This window comes from Plecotus auritus, assembly GCF_963455305.1.
Source record: "Plecotus auritus genome assembly, chromosome: 10".
NCBI lineage: Eukaryota > Metazoa > Chordata > Mammalia > Chiroptera > Vespertilionidae > Plecotus > Plecotus auritus.
This window is the reverse complement of record NC_137785.1, coordinates 24,750,542-24,767,084: the sequence shown is the minus strand read 5'-3', so window position 1 is coordinate 24,767,084 and position 16,543 is coordinate 24,750,542. Positions and strand designations below refer to the sequence as shown.

General features: G+C 52.2%; 1 protein-coding gene across 1 annotated transcript in view; it reads left to right on the top strand.

Annotated features, from left to right (window-relative positions):
- Window positions 1–9,197: 9,197 nt before the first annotated feature.
- Window positions 9,198–16,543, top strand: part of LOC308236284 (uncharacterized protein C16orf74) — a 34,053-nt gene continuing 26,707 nt past the window's right edge. The window contains exon 1 of the mRNA XM_080645784.1: window positions 9,198–9,380. The gene's annotated coding sequence lies outside the window, so the exon portion shown is untranslated. The remainder of the gene's footprint in view (window positions 9,381–16,543) is intronic.

The window sequence follows — 16,543 nt, the reverse complement described above, 5'->3', positions numbered from 1 at the left end:
AACCACCAATCTGATCCCAGTCTCTATACATTTGCCTGTCCTGTGCTTTTCATACAAATGGACTCATGCAGTATGTGCCCTTTTGTGTCTGGCTTCTTGCATTGAGCATAACGGTTTTGAGGTGTATCCTTTCTTCTTATGGCTGAGTAATAGTCCATTGTATGGTTCGACCTCAATTTGTTTCTCCATTCACCAGCTGATGAACATTTGAGTCATTTCCACCTTTTGAGGACTGTAAATAAAGCTGCTAGGAACATTCATGTACAAGTCTTTGTATGCACATATATTTTCATTTCTCTTGGGTAGGTACCAAGACATTGAATTGCTAGGATATATGGTAAATAAATGTTTAACTTTTTAAGAATCTGTCCAGCTGTTTTTCAAGGTGGCTGCATCGCTTTGCACTCCCAGCAGTCATATAAGCATTTCTCCACATCCGCACCGACATTTGGTTTTTTCCCTTTTTTGATTCCAGCCATGCGTGTGCAAGCGAAGCGGCATCTCCTGTGGTTTTCATTTGCATTTCCCTAAGGACCAAGGATGTGAGCTTCTTTCAATGTGCTTCTTGACCATTTGTATATCTTCTTTGGTAAAGTGCCTATGCTAATCTTCTTTAATTTAATTTTTTATTTAAATTTAAATGTGTAATTGGGTTATTGTTGTTGAATTTTAAGTTCTTTATGCATCCAGTCCCTTATCAGCTACATGATTGTCAAATGCATTCTCCCAGTCTGTGGCTTGGCTTTTCATTCTCTTAATGGTGTCTTTTGAAGTTTTTAATTTTGATGAAGTAGCCTTCGATTCTTGTGACTTTCCATCTGTTGGCAGATGCTGCTTTTTCTGCTGGTTGCAAAGGCCTGCGCTTTCTCAGGCTATTTTTTCACACATGGACAGCCCCTGATTTTGACTGTGTGTGTGTGGGAGGGGGGGCGGGCGGGCGAGATTGCCACATTCTCACACCGACTCTCATCAACAGTGAAGGGGCAGCATCATGGGGAAACCCAGGCTCTATCACCCACTAGTCCACCCGGGGGCCTCAGTCACCTCATCTGTAATGCGAAGTATAATGTACCCACCTCAAAAGCCGTGCAAAGTCAGTACCTAAAACAGAGCCTGGTACCTAATTAGCTCAGAACAAACATTAGCTGTGATTTGTCCTGCTGTTTCAAAGTCACAATGAACTTACATCACTCTCACTTTGGATCCTTACTGCAGCCTCTGAGCTGGTGCTCCGCACCCCATTCTAGGGATGCAACACTGAGACTCAGAAAGTCTGAGTGACTTGCTTAAGGTCTCACAGCCCTTATATGGCTTGCTGAGGTGTCAACCCAGGTTGGGGGTACTCCAGGCCAATGGCTACTCCCCAGAGGCAGAAAGACATTCTATGACCCAGCAAGCACAGGTAGATGCTGTCCCCGGCCCCCAGGGCCCATGTTAACACTGCTCATTAAACCAACTTGTGTCAGACACGGCTGGGACAGGGGACCGGAGGTGAGAGGCTCATCATTGCTGCCCTAAGCTGAGCCCTTTGCCCCCAAGGAAGACAGAGCTACTACAATGCAGTGTGTTCTATGCAAGACTGGGGCCCCTGGGTTTTGGGGAGCATTGAGCAGGGGGCCAGACTCAGCCTGGAGGGGCTTCTCAGCCTCCCCCAGGGTGCAAGGTAAGTGTGTGGCTCTCAGGTGACTCTCTTAGGCAGACACGCCCACAGTGATTGTCTGTGGAGCCAGCCTATCCCTCCATCCCCGCCATCCCCTCTGCTCCTGGGGCCTATCTCCCCAGGGACTGTGTTTCTTTTTTTGCGGGGGGGGGGGGGGGTGGGGAGCTATATTTCTTTAACTTTTACTTAGGGCATTTTCAAGCATATATGTAAAGAGAGAAGGGCACAACCAATCCTCATGTACCCATCACCCAGGGCCATTCTCCTCTATCCTCCCATCCACTGAATAAATTCCAGGAGTCACATCATTTCATTCCTGTGGCCCCCATTTCCAAAATCCTGTACAAGTGTGAGCACACACATGTGCACAAAAGTTACCCCTGAAAGAAAAAATCCACCTTCCACCCAATTGGTATTGGTGGATCCTGGTGAAAGAGGCCAGTTTGCCCTTTTTTAGGCATGAGTCCTTGGTCCAAGCCATTTCACCTCTCTGAGCCTCAGTTTCCTTACCTGTAAAATGGGACACCTATGCCTACTGCTGGCAAACTGGCTATGGTGACTAACCAAGGCTACAGACTGTGTGTGTGCACAGGTATACAGCAAAACACACACAAAAAACACAACAGGAGGCTCAACCCCCACATCAGGATAGGGAGGGAGGGAAGAGAATGGGACTGGGGAGGGGTACACACAGACATTGGAAAATCTATAACAAATCACTTAAGGGGGGAAAATCAAACAATATAGCAAATTGTTACAGGTAGGTGGTTGGTGAATATGGAAGTAGCTTTTTTCCTGCTCTAAGCCTTTTTGGGGTATTAGGATTAGTTCATAACTCTAATTGCAACTCTAAATTAAAACAAAACTTAAGGAAAGCAATAACTCAGAACAGGTCTATGCTTGGCATTTAGTAGGCACTTGTCTCAGTTATATCTTGCTGTGTAACAAAACATCCCAAACTGCAGTGGCTTAAAACAACAACCATTTTCTATTTCCTCCCAATTCTGTGGTTTTCCTGGGCTTGACCAGGTGCTTCTTGGGTAACTCATGACACCACCTGGGGCGGCTGTCACCTGATGGGGACTTGCCTGGGATGGATGTCCGACCTGACTCACACACAAGGTGGGTGGGTGGGGCTGGGGGTTGGCTGGGAGCTCTCAGTGGGGGCTCTCTCCGTGGCCTGGGCACCCCTCAGCATGGTGGTTAGATTCCAAGAGGGAGCCTTCCTGAGAGCAGGTGTTCTAGGATGAAGGAAGCAGAGCCACCAGGGCTTAAGGCATAGTTACCTCTATTGTATTTTGTTGGTTACAAAGTCACAGGGCCACAGGTTCAAGGATGGGGAAATAGGCCTTGCCTGTCAATGGGGTGAGGCATGAAGAATTTGCAGCTGTCTTTAACCTACCACTGTGCTCAATAAATGATTGTTGAATATGGAACTGGATTTCAGAGACTTGCCTCAAATAGGGAATTACCTGCTGGTGGGGCTTGAGGAGATGTGAGTGGAAAGATCTTTTCCCTCTTAGCCCTGTCCCTCTGTGGCACCTTGCACGGCCCCTCTGGGCCCGAATACCTCCAAAGCCGCATGTGATTGGTTTGTGCTTCCAGAGCCACACAGGAAGGTCCACCCAAGGTCTGTCAGGAGGCCAGTGTGCTGGGACCCTTACTCTCCCCCCTGCCCCCACTGCCATGACTGGGGCTCCCAAGCGCTCTGTCCAAGGCCGTCCTGAGCCAGGATGATCGATCTTCAGTCAGCATTTGGGTCCCACGGAGTCTCAGGCCTGCCCTCATGTCCTTCCAGGCTCATAAAGTGTCTGGGGGCAGCCACACCTGCTGGCCAGTGTCGTCTCAGCCCTGACCCGCCTTTTCTTCCTCTTATCCCCTCTCCTCTGTGGCTCCAGTGGAGCCACCATCCCTCTCATCATCTATGCTGCCACTTTTTGGCAACTGAGAAGGGGCACAAGTGAGTGAGGCCACAAAGACAGACCAGCCTCTCCCGTTTCTGGGCACAGCAGCCTCACAGAGAGGCTCTCTCTCCTACAGCTCCCCAGGCAACTCCGCTGGTTTGGCATTTTGGCAGATGGCTTCCTTTGGGAATGGGCACCTGCTCCTTTACTTGGAATGTGTCGGGTCCCCTGTTTCCCGGAAACCTTCTGAGGACTTGCAGCTCTTTGTTCGCTCATTCAAACCCCATTCGTTCTGCAAGGAAGGATGGCGTACCTGCCCTGCGCCAGCTCCGGGCCGCACAGGAGGGGATAATGGCCAGGAGTGCAGACCTGGCCCCTGCCTTCCAGAGCTCGCCTGCGAGTGGAGAGACAGCCCTGCAGCAATCACATCGATGAACCCGCAACAGTCTGCAGTGCGCTGGGTTGGGTTCCAGACTGGCAGAGACACTGCTCAGAGCTATGAAACAGTTAACTGGGCATAAGTGGGGGGAAAGAAGGATATTTCAGGAGGGGGAGCTGGCCTACAACTCTAATCCCTTGGTGCCCTCCTGGGGCTGCACCCTGAACCCAGAACCCCTATAGCAAGCACTCCCTTCTAATAGCCACATTTTCCCGCTCCCCTCAGGGGTGTCCTCCAAGGCCACATTCTCAAAGAATCTCTCCTTGTCTGCCTAGTCTACCGTTTTAGCTCCCACCTCCCATAGCCTCCTACTCTGTAATTTTTCCTCCTCTGTACTCAGATTCTAATGTCCATGCAGGGCAAGGGGTTTTAATGGCTCATTCAGTTGCTGTATTCTCAGTGCCTAGAACTGTGCGTGGCACATGGTAGGCAGCCAGTCAACACTGGAACTCTTGTTGAGTCATGCACAGGAAGTTGCTCTCCGAACCGTTCATCCCTGAGTGGAGAGGAGAGGCAGAATTGCACTAATCACTTGGCTCCTACTTCCTCTGCAGACCAAGGGGTCTTGGGCTGAGAAGGGAGGGCTTTGGGGGACAGGTGTCATGGGCCTAACTTCTCCTCCTCCTCCTCCTCCTCCTCCTCCTCCTCCTCCTCCTCCTCCTCCTCCTTCTTTTTCTTCTTCTTCTCCTTCTTCTTCTCCTCCTCCTCCTCCTCCTCCTCCCCCTCCTCCTCCTCCTCCTCCTCCTCCTCCTCCTCCTCCTCCTCCTCCTCCTCCTCCTCCTTCTTCTTCTTCTTCTTCTTCTTCTTCTTCTTTCCCTCTCTCTCTCTCTCTCTCTCTCTCTCTCTCTCTCTCTCTCTCTCTCTCTCCTCCCTCCCTCCCTCTCCAGATCCACACCTAGGAATCCCCACCTCCAGCACCTGCCTTTTCCCAAAGCTCCAGGTATTGTGATCACAGGCAGATGTGGGGCCACTGCCTTGGCTTACTTTCCCGGGTCTGTGGCAGGCAGAGTGGTTAGAGGCAATGACCCCTCCTCTTCAATCGCTGCAGCTGCTTCCAGGTGGGTGGTGCAAGATGAGGACTCTGAGCTTGACTCTCCTCCCAGAGCTCAGGGGGTCCCCACCATCAACTTCCCACTGTCCTCACCCAAAAACCAAGGCCAAGTTCCTCAGGGGATGGGGCACCTCACCTGGCTTCCAGGAACACAGTGTCCAAGTGGACTCTCTCTCTCTCTCTTAAATATATTTTTATTGATTTCAGAGAAGAAGGGAGAGGGAGAAAGAGATAGAAACATCAACCTGGGCATGTGCCCTGACCAGGAATTAAACCGTGACCTCCTGGTTTATATCGACGCTCAACCACTGATCAACCACTGAGCCACACCGGCTGGGCGCGCTCTCTCTCTCTCTCTCTCTCACTCTTACACAAAACCCTTTATATTTCCGAAAATTTCAAACACATATACAAATATAGTATGACTAGAGGCCTGGTGCATGAAATTCGTGCATGGGTGGGGGGTGTCCCTCAGCCCAGCCTGTACCCTCTCCAATCTGGGACTGCTGGCTCCTAACCACTCACCTGCCTGCCTGCTTGATTGCCCCTAACCACTCTGCCTGCCAGCCTGATAGCCCCCGAACTGCTCCCCTGCCGGCCTGATTGACGCCTAACTGCTCCCCTGCCAGCATGATCGTCCCCAACTGCCCTCCCCTGTGGGACTGAGGGGACTGGGGGACTCCAGCTGGGTGAGGCGGGGCTGAGGGATTGGGGGACTGAGGCTGGATGAGGCTGGATGCTGTGAGGACTGGGTGAGATGGGGCTGGGGGGACTGGGGGACTCCAGCTGGATGAGGCGAGCCGGAGGGGACTAGGGGAGTGGTCGGCAAACCGCGGCTCACCGATCACTGGGATAGGGGCTTAATCACAAGGAACAACAGCCTGTAATTATTGGAATCGAGAGTCTAGGTCAGTGGTCGGCAAACTCATTAGTCAACAGAGCAGCAAACCGCGGCTCACAAGCCACAGTTTGCCGACCACTGGACTAGGGGACTGAGTCTGGATGAGACAGGGCTGAAGAGACTGGGGGACTCTGGCTAGATGAGGTATGTGGCGCCTGCCACCCCCTGGCAGGGCTGAGGGGACTGGGGGACTCCAGCTGGATGAGGCGGGGCTGAGGGAACTGGGAGACTGAGGCTGGATGAGGTGGGGCTGAGGGAACTGGGAGACTCTGGCTGGATGAGGCCTGTGGCGCCTGCTACCCCCAGCGGGGCTGGATGAAGCGGGGCTGAGGGGACTGGGCGCTGCCATCTTGTGGCTGTGGGCACTGCCATCTTATGAGGGTGTGGCAGTCAATTAGCATATTCTCTCTTTATTGGCTGTGGGTGCCACCATCTTTATGAGGGTGTGATGGTTAATTAGCATATTCCCTCTTTATTAGATAGGATAAGCCTCCATGTACCCATCCTTTAACTTCAACAATTATCAACATTATTTCATTATTGTTTCATCTCTCTCCACCCCACCCTCATTTTGCCACCTTTTTATTTTCCTGAAGTCATTTAAAGCATACCTAATCTTCATACTAATTTAGTAATAAATACTTTTCCATATGTATCACAAAGGGCTTTTTTTTCCTTTTATTTATTTATTTATTTATTTATTTATTTATTTTTATTGTTTAAAGTATTACATGAGTAGTACATATCACTAAGGGCTTTAAAGACATGGTGATACCACTATCGCATCTATTAAAATTAGTAATAATTTTTATATTATTTAGTACCCAGACCATGTTCAATTTTCCACTATTATCTCACAAATATTTGTTTTGTCCAAATTGGGATCCATACAGGTTTCACACACTGCATTTGTTGATTTGTCTCTTCAGTTTCTAATCAGTGGCTGCTGATTAACCTCACCAGTGAGTTTTTACAAAACGCCCATGTCTACCTGGACCAATTAGGTCAAGATTGCTAGGTGAGCTGGGCCTGGGTGCTTGCTTTATTTATTTTTATATGTGTTCAGTTCCCAATGATCCTGGCATGCTGCCAGGGCTGGAAACCACTAGAACATACTCAAGGATTATCAACTGGCATGAGGGGTTGTGCCTCTGAGGGACAGGTGACAATGTCTGGAGATGTTTTTGGTTGTCACAACTTGTGAGGGGGTTGAAACCAGGGATGCTGCTCAACATCCAACATCCTACAGTGCCCAGGATGGTGCCAGGACAGAATGATCCAGCCCCAAATGCCAAAGTGCCAGAGTGCTAGGCATTGAGAAATTCTGATACTGAAGCACAAACCCCACCGCCCTCGGGGGTGGGGGGAGGCCTGGAGTCTGGGTGGGGGAGCAAATTAAATCGGATTCTTTTTTTGTTTGTTTGTCTTAATGTTTGTTTGTTTTTATTGATTTCGGAGAGGAAGGGAGAGGGAGAGAAACATCAATGAGAGAGAATCATTGATCGGCTGCCTCCTGCACGCCCCCTACTGGGGATTGAGCTCACAACCTGGGCATGTGTCCTTGACCGGAATCGAACCTGGGACCCTTCATTCTACAAGCTGATGCTCTATCCGCTCTATCCAGGGAGACAAACCAGCTAGGGCAAACTGGATTCTTTCCATTCCTTATGTCAATCCCATACAGTTGACAAATGGAATTCTCCTGGGCCTACTCTCATTAGTGGCCCCTCCCCTCCCCATCACCCTGTCTCCTCCAACAGATTAGGGTTGGGCTAACTCCCGACTCCCCACCTCCCACCCCCGAGACAGGTGGCTTCTCTCTTAGCTTGAACAGGAGAGCCCAGGAGTGGTCAAAATTCACCACTAACAGCCGGGGCCCCAAGTCCCCTCCTGGTATCCTGTTCACTGTGGTACCCTTTGGGTTGCCAGGGCAGAGCAGATACTCAAAAGTGTTTGTAGAAATGAATGAATCCCCATTTCTTCTTGTGGAAACCAGGGCCCAGAGACAGGCCGGTCTCATAACCAGCACCCAGCATGCGGCCTGCTCACAGCTTCTCAGAAAAGTCCTTCTCCACCTTCTGGAACAAGAATGTGAGCAGTTGTGCCCACTATTCGGGCTTCCCCGCGCCTCTGCTGCCACCATTAGAGGAGACAAAAGGACACAGGACCCTTGGCAGCTGGTGGAAGGGACATCAGCCCCTAACCCTGCCCCCTTCTGTCCTGTTTGGGGAGGACATTTCCTGCCTGTCACTCAGGACTTAATAGGGTCAGGGGAACCAAGATATTGCAACATCTTTAGGAATGACTCAAGGGAAGAACACACAGCTCAGATGCCAACTCTACTTCTGCAACTCATTTCTTTCCTGCATTCACCAAAGAAGTGTCACTGTCCTGCTCTGTGACTCAGTCTCCCCTCCTAACCCTCCAGAAGGACACAGAACATGGGGTGTGGAAACTGGCAGGAAGAACACGTGGCAGGGGACCTCTGTTGTTCCTCCTGGTATGTGCCTGCAGAGGGGGCCTGATGGTGGGAGCCTCCTAAGAAACCCATATGTATGAAAAGGGCCTGGGAATTACTCCCAGCTGGGAATCACCAAAACCCTGGAGCCCGCTGAGCGGCAGGGAGGCAACTCCTGACACCCCGTCTTAGGCCCACCCCCAGAAGTGGGGTGCAAAAGCACGTGCAGCGAGCCAAAGGACCAGACCCTAACGGGGGAACCCTCCCTTTGATCACTAGAGCCATCTGAAGCCCCACAGCTCCAGCGACAAGATAGAGGTGGGAGGGGGAGCTCACTGCTTATGTGACCCCAGGGCCCAGCGCAGGGGTGTGGGGAGATGGGGAGCCTCCCACTTCTCCTCTTCCCTCTCCGCAACCAGGCGGTGGGGTCCACTCAAGCATGACCACCCGGTATGGTGGAAGGTAGCACCCTTTTCACCACCCCGGACTGGGATGCACAGTTGCAGGCAGCTTGGCACCCAGAGCAGGGGAGGGGCGCACTGTGGAGAGCCCCCATTGGACCGCCGCCCAAGCTTTCCCTGGCTTCCCTCCGGGTAGGGCCAGAGGAAACTGAGGCGGGCAAAGGGAGTCCGGGATGCCAAAGGCGCGGGCGGGTGCGTCCCCAGGCACTCTTACCGGGGGGTAGGAGCGGGGGGAGGCGGGCGGGTCCCGTTCCGCCCCGCGCCGCCCCAGCTTCTGGCCAGTGCGATCCGGCGCCCGCGGGCAGGGCGGGGCTGCAGTCAGCACCGCCCCGAGGGGCCGTCCGGGGCGGAACGGCCCCCCAGCGCCCTCCCTGGCCCGGGCCATGACCCCCGCTGCTCTCTCTTGCAGGCTCGTTGCCGCGACCACCCGAGTCCGGCCGCCACCAGCGCCCGGAGGGGCCCCGCGCGCCCCGTGTGCGGCTCCGCAGTGAGCCCACCAAAAAGCGGTAAGTGCCCCGCCATGCGCGCCCCGGGGTCTGGCCCGCGCTGCCTACCCACCCCCCCGCCCCCTTTCAGGAGACGCCGCTCTTCCCGGGTGCCGCAAGCCCTTTGGGCGGCGTACACGCCCCGCAAGCTGGGTCGGGGGGGCGCCCCGGGAAGGGTGGGGGGCCCCTCGTGGGTCCGGGAGTCCCCCTAACTTCTAGCAGACTTTTCTGCGGAGAAGCGGCTTGGGGGAAAGTTGGGCCCCCCTCTGGCCATGTTGCAACTTACACCGGGAGGTGGGGGTGTGTCCCTGCGCGTGGAACCTCTGGCCCCCACTCTTCACCTGACACTCTGCGCTGTCACGAGTTCCTTGGGAAGGGACCAGACCGTCGTCATTCCTCAAAGCTGGAAAGGAGCCCGGCCGGGGTGGGGGCAGGAGGCCTCGAGAGGAACCATTTCCCCTCTATCGAGTATTTCAAAATATATTATTTATGAACCGCCTCACTTAGGGGCCCCCTTCGCTTCCAGGGCTTCAAAGCGGGTTGCAACCGCAAAGGGCGACCGGTGCGAACGCACGAGCGACTTCTGGCCCACTGAGCTCAGCGGACCTGCGGGGAGGCACTCTTTACAAAGGGGGACCCACCGCTCTGCTCGGCTGGCCCTGGGGTAGTGGGGACTTCTCTCAGGCTGCCCCTGACTGGCTGTTAGGCCTGATCGAATGGAGAGAAAAGTCTGAGCAGCCCTGCGTCATTGAAAAAGAGGAGTTGAAAGGCAGCTCTGGGGTGGGGGCTGGGGGTGGGCAGGGAGGGTGGTTTTCACTTAAAAGGGGGATACACCTATGGCAGCCTTGATGTGGAATCATTCACTATGTCTTGGATGTAGGTTATTCAATAAACGCAGATTGGTACCACCATAATCCCCCTTCCCCCCCAGAAAAAGAAAGGCAGCGCCGCCCCCCGCCCCAAGGCACTTAGGAGATAGCAGCCTTGGTGGGAAACACCCCATCTCACAGAGAGGCACACCTGACGTGGCAGGCTCTGGCGTTCTCTGCCCAGCTCCCAGGAGTGCATGGGGGACCCTGTTTGCAGCTGGATTAACTCAAGAAAACACCCCCTTACCTGTCTAGGCCACACCCACCTTGGATTCTGTGTCCCTACCCCTGGGTACTGTTTCTTCTGGATGGGCGGGAGGCAGTGTATTTATGGAAAGACTTAATCCCTCTGCCAGCTCCAAGGAGGCTGAAAGCTCTGCTGCCTAATCTCTGCTCCCTGGAAGCCCTTCTCTTGCTGGTGGGGTCCTTGAGCCCCCAGTTTAGATAAACTCTGGAGACTTGAAATGGGAACTCCCCTAAGTGGACAATAGAACACTGGTATTTATTGTTTATTGAGAACTTGCCGTGTCCCAGGCCCTGCACTAAGTGCTGGTGCCCATCACCTGCATGCTCTCTTTTCATCCTCTGACCAAATAGTTATATTCCCATTTTACAGATGAGGACACAGAGTCTTATAAAGGTAAAATGACCTAAGGTGGGTAAGTGGCAAGCCCAGGCCTTGAACCCCTAGTCCTCACATTGAGTGGCTCTTGAATATAGCAGAGGCTAGGCCAGGCCTCTGAGACCACAAGTGTACCCTCACCCCCATTAAAAGGTTAAGGTAAGTATAATACACATACAGTAATAGGTACACATCAGAAGTGTACATCCAGATCAAGAAGCAGAATTTCCCCAGGAACCTCATCTTGCCCCTTGCAGCCCCATCTCCCCTTGGAGCCAGTGGGTGGTTCTGTGTCTCCCACAGGCAGTGCCACATCGTGGTTACTTTTTATTTGGTGCAAAGAACACATTCGTTTACTTTAATCTTTGCACTGAAAACCCCCACAGGGAGTGAGCTGGCAAGCACTCAGGGGCTGTGGGCTGTAGTTTGTGACTTCTATCTTCAAGGCTGCTATAAAAACAATTACATGCTTTTAAATGAACCCTATGGTTAATTAATCATTAACCTGACTTCTAATAGCATACTCCTGATTTTTAAATGAACATTTCTATTGACATATAACGTGGAAAGGTGCACAAATCATCAGCATTGAGCTTGACCACATGGAGGCTTAAAGGAACAGTGGGCAAGTACTTTGCTCAAAGTTACTTGGCCAATCAGTGGGAGGCCAAGGCCGGACCCCAGTTGGCCCAAGACCCTGCCTGGTGACAGAAGTAGCTGAATAATTCAGTGGGCACACTGCCCCTACCCTTACCCCCGTCCTTTTTCACTTCCTGTTGGTGAGTCCCTGTGGGCCGGGCAGCTGCCCTGCCTCCCCAAGAGGAGCTCACAGCCTCCTGCAGGTTCATCCATGGGCTAAAGCCAGGAAGATGCTCATGTTTGCACTCTGTGTACCAGGATAGAAGGCATGTTAACGCTTGTAGCATCTGTTCCCAGCACAGTCCCTTTGGCTGGAATTACAGGAATTCTAATCCTGTGGCAAAAAAGAAAATGCCTTTTCTAAAGAAGGAAGAACACCAAGATTTGCCATGTGCCTACTTGGGAGCCGGGCATGGCCCGTTAGTGCCTTCTTCCCTGTGTTTGCTGTAAGGAAATGCTCTGAGAGCTTGCCCAGAGCCTCCCAGCAGGGAGTGGAACCTGGTTCCATCCTGTCTGGTGGGTCCACCCACCTAGGCAAACAGTCACATTCCTCAGCTGTGATTCTTCACCCCTGCCCTTGGTCCTCAAGTGAGGTCTTTGTTAAGGAGGTAAGGTGAGGCACCATGGTGAGTCATGACCTCCAAAGGGTTATTCTGATTTCATCTGGGAGGTGGCTGTACAGAGACCAAGAAAGATCAGACTTCTAGGCTGACCCTGCCTTTCACTCACTTTCTCTCGCCGGGCCTCCATAGCCTCATCTGAGAAACCCAGGTGTTAGAAATAAGATAAACTCTGAATACAGTTGCCAGATTTAGCAAATAAAAATATAAGATGTGCCCTGGTTGGGGTGGCTCAGATGGTGGGAGCGTCGTCCCATTCACCGGAAGGTCACTGGTTCAATTCCTGGACAGGGTGTATCCTGGAGGCAACTGATTGATGCTTCTCTCTTTCCCTTCCTCTCTCTAAAATCAATTTTTAAAAAATAAAAAAACACACATATCCTCAGGTGAAGATTTAAAAAATAAAAAAATGCAAGATGCTCACTCTGGCTGGTGTTGCTCAGTGGTTAGAGTGTCTTCTGCATACCAGAGGGTCTCGGGTTTGCTTCTGGTCAAGGGCACCTACCAGTTGGTACAGGAGGCAAACTCAATGGAAAAAAATATCCTTGGGTGAGGATTAACAAAAAATCAACCCCCCCCCCCCCAAAAAAAAAACCCCAACCTAGATGCTCAGTTAAAGTTGAATTGCAGATAAATGATGACTAATTTCCAGTATGAGTATGTCCCATGAAGTAACTGGGCATCCTGTATTTTATCTGGCAACCCATCTATAGCCACTTCCAGGTCTAGATTTGTGACTCACTCCAGGAAGATTTATCTCACACTCTAGAGACCAACATTCACGATCCACAAAAGTAGTAACTGAAGGGAATCAGCAGATCTCCGTACCAGAATTGCAAAACCAGGGTCGCTCTGGCCAGGGAGTGGTTCTTGTGTCTCCCACGGCAGTGCTACACCTTAATTACGTTTCACTCTGTGCAAAGAGCACATTAGTTTACTTTTCTTTTTGCATTGAAAACCTGCAGGCGGTGAGCTGGCAAGCACTCGCTGCTGTGGGCTGGTAGTTTATGGCTTCTATCTTCAAGGCTGCTGTAAAAACAATAACAGACAAGTTGGCCGAGTGTGTCCTCTCCCCTGGAGATGTTCACGGTTTTTGAGAGGGCTGTGTGGTGTGCAAAGCAGCAGATATCCATCTATCTCGCCACGCTCAGAGGAGGGGCGGACCCCTGCAGGAGGAAGTGAGTTTTTATCATTGTCTGTCACCAGAGAGGATCCTGTCAGGGCCATTTGTCTGTAGGGAGATTTTTATGCTGGGTGCAAGAAAGAACCTGTTCTACTTCAGGCTGTTGTGCAAATAATTAACAATCTGATATTGTGAAGGGAACATAAGCAGAGCCTGATTCGATATGAAAGGGAGTTTTTCACACTCCAGCAAATGTGTGAAAGAGAAAGAACGTTTATACCTAAGCAGTTCTCTGGACCTGACTGAGCTCGTACCATCTTGCCACGCTAAGGGCCCCCTCCCGTTAAATCTTTATTTTCTAATCACAGAACGGTGTATCTTTGTAACAAATTCAAATGACGAAATGTGTTGCATGTGGAATGATATCGCCCTGAAGCATGAGGCCAGATGGCCTGGGCTTGGGCGGTCGGCCTCCCAGAGCTGTGGCTTATTAGCACCTGACTCCTCGTAGCTCCATTCCCTCACCTGTATAATGGGGACCGCAATGATGTTGCTCTCTTAGGGTGCCGTGAGGGTCCAGTGGGATCATTTCCTTCATGAGCTCAGCCCAGGGCTTGGCCTCTTATTTTTATACTAGAGGCCCAGTGCACGAAATTCGTGCACAGGGGCGGGGGGGTGTCCCTCAGCCCAGCCTGCACCCTCTCCAATCTGGGACCCCTCGAGGGATGTCCGAGTGCCCATTTAAGCCCGATCCTGGTGGGATCGGGCCTAAACGGGCAGGCGGACATCCCTCTCACAATCCAGGACTGCTGGCTCCCAACTGCTCGCCTGCCTGCCTTCCTGATTGCCCCTAACCGCTTCTGCCTGCCAGCCTGATCACCGCCTAACCACTCCCCTGCCAGCCTGATTGATGCCTAACTGCTCCCCTGCCAGCCTGTTTGCCCCTAACTGCCCTCCCCTGCTGGCCTGGTCACCCCCAACTGCCCTCCCCTGCAGGCCTGGTCCCCCCCCAATTGCTCTCCCCTGCAGGCCTGGGTCCCCTCCAACTGCCCTCCCCTGCAGGCCTGGGTCCCTCCCAACTGCCTTTCCCTGCAGGCCTGGTCGCCCCCAACTTCCCTCCTCTGCTGGCTTGGTCACCCCTAACTGCCCTGGAAGGCTGTCTGCTTCCCGGCTCTTCCTCAGTGACGCCATCCCTACCAGGTGGGCCAGGCTGGTCTCCGTCCTAGCACGCAGCAGTCAGTACTCAGCCGACACTTCACCACCACTCCCACCACCCCCACAACTCCCCTGGTTCCTCAGGATCAGAAACCACGGCTGCCCTGCTCATCCCTGAAGTCCAAGGGTTTGGCCTCTTGGAAGCATTAGCGTGGTACCTATCAGCTGTTACTGTCAAGATGACAATGACATTTAGGTAAGAATAGTCCCACACCCACAGTTAGGCATCTGTCTGGCTCCCATTCTGACAGGTGTAGAATCAAGCTTCAACCCCTCCTTTCCAAACATTGCAGCCCATTCACAGGGGAGGGGTTCCTGTCCAGTAAACGCATCTGTAGCCTCCGCTGGGGGCTGGCCCTCTGCCTGGCAGCCCTGATCACAGAGGGAGTGGAGTGGAGTGGAGTGGACGGGCCGTCCACACTCCCAAGCAAATCACCCTTGGGAACACTTCTGATAGAACAGGCCACACCCACACGGAGGATCAGACTTGGGGCCATACTGCCCTGGTGCCTCTGGCAGTCCTAATGCAGTGCCTCACAGGAGTACGCAGTAGTGATATTAGGACAGTGATAGTGACAGTGATGATGACAATGACAACAGGAACGACTGTCCCAGAGGTTGGGGGCAGGATGCCTGTTCCACAGATGAGCACACTGAGCCTGGGGCGCAGAACGTCAGCACCTCAGACGCAGAGGGACAGATGACTTGCCTAAGGTTACACAGCCCCTCCGGATACCTGGTTCTCATTCCTCCTGCCACTCCCCAGCCCACTGCCTTGTTCTGTCCTCATGGGGAGCAGAAGCACAGTGACGAGGGTTACAGCAACGTGCTGCGTTGGGATAAGAAAAGTGGGCTCGCGTCAACTCTGCATTTGGGAATTTAAAAACCTGAAATAGAGCCCTAGCCCGGTGGATAGAGCATTGGCCTGTGGAGTGAAGGGTCGGGGGCGTGCAAGAGGCAGCCGATCAATGATTCTCATCATTGATGTTTCCATCTCTCTCTCCTCTCCCTTCCTCTCTCAAATCAATGAAAAAAAAAAAATATATATATATATATTTTTTAATATATTTTATTGATTTTTTACAGAGAGGAAGAGAGAGGGATAGAAAGTTAGAAACATCGATGAGAGAGAGACATCAATCAGCTGCCTCCTGCATGCCCCCTACTGGGGATGTGCCCGCAACCCAGGTACATGCCCTTGACCGGAATCGAACCTGGAACCCTTCAGTCCGCAGGCCGACGCTCTATCCACTGAGCCAAACTGGTTAGGGCGAAAATATATATTTTTTAAAAACCTGAAATAGAATTGCTGCACATAGACATGACCCTTGATGTGATGTTTGCCCGACTCTTGCCCTGCAGTTCCCTGGACCCAGGCTGGGGCTACTCCGGGTCCTCATCCTTTTGTTTGGTTGTATTTTCTTCCTTCCCTTCTCCCTTCCCTTATTCCTTCTCTGAGGGTTTTGAGATAGTGTGTGTGTGTGTGTGTGTGTGTGTGTGTGTGTGTGTTTAAGTCACAAGCTTTGGGGACAAAACCTGTCAGTTCAGGACAACTCTTCTGGGAGGTGGTGCTCCTGAGGATGGCGTAACACAGAGCCTTCCCCGGGCCAGAGAGGTTCCAGGAAAACGGGGTCTCCGGCACAAAGCCGCGCCTTGCGTGCGGCTGCTGGGAGGCAGCGGTGTTGGGCACAGAGGAGATGTAACCTGTTGACTTGCTCTGCCTCTGTCTGCATCTCTTTCCTGTATCGACTTCTTCTCTTGAAATACTTTGAAGTTTCCCGAAAAGATGCAAGAGCAGAGTGCTCCTGTCTACCCAGCACAGACAGAAGCATGAGCCACATGTGCTTTATCGGCTCTCTCTGGACCTACTCGTGGGGGTTATGATTTTCTGGCTGAACTGTTTGAAAGTTAAGTTGCAGAAATGAGAACCCTGACCCCAAACACTTCAGGGTTTCCTAAAAGCAAGGACCCCCTTACAGAACACAGCACGGTGCTCCAAGTCAGAAATCGGAACATCGGTCCTGTACTGTTGTCTCCCCTCTGACTGTTTTATTATTTTCAGACACACAAGTATGTACCAAACCCCCATTTCCCAG